The sequence below is a fragment of the Neovison vison genome, chromosome 5 (genome assembly GCF_020171115.1).
Source record: "Neovison vison isolate M4711 chromosome 5, ASM_NN_V1, whole genome shotgun sequence".
Taxonomy (NCBI): domain Eukaryota; kingdom Metazoa; phylum Chordata; class Mammalia; order Carnivora; family Mustelidae; genus Neogale; species Neogale vison.
In genome coordinates, this window is record NC_058095.1 from 35,035,225 (window position 1) to 35,039,588 (window position 4,364).

The 4,364-nt window shown below is 47.8% G+C and overlaps 1 pseudogene; it reads left to right on the forward strand.

The window, feature by feature from the left end:
- Positions 1 to 266: 266 nt before the first annotated feature.
- Positions 267 to 1,444, forward strand: LOC122907691 (annotated as a pseudogene).
- The last annotated feature ends 2,920 nt before the right edge of the window (positions 1,445 to 4,364 follow it).

Consider the following 4,364-nt stretch of genomic DNA (forward strand, 5'->3'; position numbering starts at 1 on the left):
CACTGGCAAGCGGTTCAAAACAACAGTGATGATAACACATATGAGTGTGTGTACTCAAGAGACAGGGAGGGAAGGAGAAAATGAAAGCAGAGAATAGAAGAAACTTGGCAAAACACTAACAAGAGCTGAGGAGGAGTGATGGGTTTACTGAAGTTCTTTGAACCACCTTCTCCAGAAAGTTTCAGAGTATTTCAAAACAAGAAGCTTTAAAAATTAGCATAGCGAGCAATCAGAGCTTCCAGACGTGCCCCTCTCCTGGTTTCGTGGAGTTTCCTCACAGCATGGCCCCCAAACACCAGTCTTCACTCCCGCCTCAAAGGAAGAAATGAGACTGCCTCCTGCCCCCAAGCCAGGGCAGACATCAACATCTCAGCAGTTGCATAAGGGAGAAGAAGAACAGCAAGAAGCAACTGAACATATTGATGAAGTACAAGATGAAACAGACAGACTTAATGAACAAGCCAGTGAGATTTTGAAAGTAGAACAGAAATATAACAAACTCCGCCAACCATTTTTTCAGAAGAGGTCGGAATAGATCACCAAAATCCCCAATTTTGGGGTAACAACATCTGTCAACCATCCACCAGTGTTGGCACTGCTTGGGGAGGAGGATGAAGAGATGCTGCATTATTTGATAAGAGTTGAAGTGACAGAATTGGAAGATATTAAATCAGGTTACAGAATAGATTTGTATTTATTTTTTTAAAGATTTTATTTATTTATTTGACAGAAAGAGAGGGATCACAAGTAGGCAGAGAGACAGGCAGAGAGAGAGGAAGGGAAGCAAGCTCCCTGCTGAGCAGAAAGCCCAAGGTGGGGCTCGATCCCAGGACCCTGGGACCATGACCTGAGCTGAAGGCAGAGGCTTTAACCCACTGAGCCACCCAGGCACCCCTAGAGTTTTGTTTTGATGAAAACCCTTACTTCAAAAATAAAGCTCTCTCCAAAGAATTCCTTCTGAATGAGAGTAGTGATGCATCTTCAAAGTCCACTGAAATCAAATGGAAATCTGGAAAGGATTTGATGAAACGTTCAAGTCAAACACAGAATAAAGCCAGCAGGAAGAGACAGCATGACGAACCAAAGAGCTTCTTCACCTGGTTTACTGACCATTCTGATGCAGGCACAGATGAGTTAGGAGAGGTCCTCAAAGATGGTATTTGGCCAAATCCATTACAGTACTACTTGGTTCCCGATATGGATGATGAAGAAGGAGAAGGAGAAGAAGATGAAGATGATGATGATGATGACGAAGGATCAGAAGATATTGATAAAGAAGGAGTTGAGGATGAAGGTGAAGAAGATGAAGATGATGATGAGGGGGAGGAAGAAGTGGGGGATGAAGGAGAAGATGACTGATGGAACACTAATGGATTCTAACCTTCTTTTTTAAATTTTCTTCAGTCCCTGGGAGCAAGTTGCTGTCTTTTTTCTTCTTTTTCTTTTCTCCTCTCATGCTCATTCGCCCTGTTTTTTGAAGTCTCCTTTTTCTCTCCCTTTATACCATGGTTCTCAGCTTATTTGTGGAGGTGAGTGAGAGGGAATACCTTGAGCAGAATTACAGTGGGAAAAGAATCTCTACCCCTTTTTGTTCCAAATTCATTTTTGTCCCTTCCTGTCTCAACAAAAACAAAAACATTATGGAATCAACACCACCGTGCTCTGTGGGAAAAAAGAAAAAGCTTCTGCTCCCTTAGCTCTGCTGGAAGCTGGAGGGTGCTAGGCCCCTGTGTAGTAGTGCATAGAATTCTAGCTTTTTTCCTCCTCTCTCTGTGTATTGGGCTCAGAGATTACATTGTGTCTCTATGTGAATATGGACAGTTAACATTTACCAACATGTACCTATCTACTTTCTCTTGTTTGAAAAAAAACTTTTAAAAAATGGGGTTATAGAAGGTCAGCAAAGGGTGGGTTTGAGATATTTGGGTGGGTTAAGTGGGCAACATGGCTTCTCCTCTGGCATGTTTAATTGTGATGTTTAGCGGACATCCTTGCAGTTTAAGATGACACCTTTAAAATAAAACTCTCTCCTAATGATGACTTGAGCCCTGCTATTCCATGGGAGAATCAGCAGAACCTGTAGGATCTCATCTGGAATTGACATTCTCTATTGTAATTTTGTTCCTATTTATTTTTAAATTTTCTTTTTGTTTCACTGGAAAGGAAAGAGGCTGCTCAGTTTTAAACGTTAAAAGTATAAAAGTTGCTTTGTTACAATGAAACTAAATGTGAAAAAAAAAAACTAGCATAGCTTTTAAAGAGTGCCCCCTCCTGCATTGGGGTCTCCCCTGGACCTTTCTGATCCTATGAACAGACTAAAGCAGCACTGCCTTCAGGTCTCATCTGATGGCGCAGTACCACCTGCCTCTACCCTATACCCGATCCCTCCACCACTACTCGGAGGAGGAACAGCGCGTATCTGCACTGCTTCCTCCCATTCACATCCAAATAGTTCTGTTTCTCCTGGTAGCTGAGAAATGACCGCTCTCTCAAGTCACATTCTCCTCTTATGTCACCTGAGAACCTGTCTTGCTGCCTCACGGCTGTCTTTCTGGGAACAGCCACCCCTAGGACAGTGTCCAAAAATGTACCCAAGGCTGCCAGGACCTTGAGAGCACGTTTCGACGTCGTGGCTCGGCAGCATAATTCTATGATAAAGGCAATTAGTGGAGAGGTGACACAGACTGAGGGCCCACAAGCCCATAGCAGGTAAATTTAGGGCTGCTTGCTTGGTGGTTTTTCTCACAGGTTTGAGCTGAAATGAGGTTTCCAGATGTTTCAGGTCCTACTTAGTGCTGGCCCTCCTCTGCCTCGCTGTGTGGGTTGGGGCGACTCACAGGCCCTCCCTGGGCCCATCACTGGTCGTAGCATTTGCTAGATAGGGTGGCTTCCTAGGCAGGGATCCAGCATCCCCGGGAAGCCGCTTCTCCTCGCGTTTGCATAATGCCGCCAGGCACTGGCTAATGCGGATTGGTGGCGCTGGGTCACGTGACACCTGTCTCGCTGCGCTGGGACAAGGACACCCTGCCCCTCACCCCAACCCCAGCTCTGGGCCCACCCTGGAAACTCCGTCCTGTTCCTGTCTTGTTCCTTCTGCGCAAAAGGTCTGCTTAAGAAAGGACAGCCGTCCCTGCCGCCCGCCACCAGCTCGCCCTGAAAGGCGCTGTCCAGCCCACGGTGCTGAAATGTGCTGGGCCCTGCCGCCGGAGAACAGAGAATAGTCAGTCCGTCCCTGCCTACAGCCACCGTTCCCAGCCCAGCGGACTCCCGGCCTTGTTCACACGGGCCTAATAATCCACAAGGATGCTTGTTCGCCTCAGCGGGCTTAAAGAGAATGGACTTGGAGGTCCGAACTTCCCAGAGCGGGCCCAGAGAGGGCCAATGTTTTCAGGGGCTACTCAGCATAGGAAAGCGGACTGTGCTCAATTGCCATGCTCCAATCCGGAGTAAGTAGGCATTCACACATTATGGGTATCTCCACTGCCCTCTCCCAACTTGTCCTATGAACTGTGCGGGGAGACTGGGCCCAGGGGAGGGTCCCCTCACGTTCCAGGAACTCGATTCTTCCCACCTGCATCCAAACCCGGTAGGCCTGCTACCTGAAGACGATGAGGTGAGACAATCCCTGGAATTCCTCCTGTATACATTCCCTGCAGTAAAGATGCTTCTCCCTTCACTCTGGATGACCCCCAACTTTTCTGGATGCTCACAACCCCTCCCCCCACCCATCCAATGCCCAGGCAGGCGGGGGAGACCAGATGTTCCCAGTGAAGGGCTCTGCAACTTAGAGTCTGAAATCTTGTCCCCAGAGGAGTAAATGGCACAGCATAATCACAATGGACGTCGTGGCTCAGCACGACGGTAATGTTGGGTAGCATAAAGAAACTGCATATATATAGCTCCTGGGGCAGAAATTAGTCCAGAAAAGAGGGCCAATAGGACCCCAGAAAGAGCAGCCAGAAGACTGCAGTGGTGTTCATGACCAAACCCACACATGCCCTGGCTTGCCCCGGGATCCCATGAGTGACCCTCATGGCAGTCCAGGGCCCAGTCATGCTTCCTTAGAATCAGCTGGCCTCAGTTCTGGCTGGAGGAGAGATGAGGTACCAGCAAAAGGGTTTTCAGAGAGCGCTCCAGAGTTGCTGAGCATATGGTCAGCACCTAGCAAATATTCTCTTCATAGATTCATGAAAGGACCCAGGTCCAGTGCCTACAAACACCAGCAACTCCAGTTTGAGGACCTCCAGGGTATTGAGAGCATTCTGGCTGGACATAACTTGCATGGCCCCAGAGGACTGTGTACTAGTGGAAGGATGAATTCATACCAGGAGGAAGGGCAATCAGTGGCCTCAGGACTGTTGAAC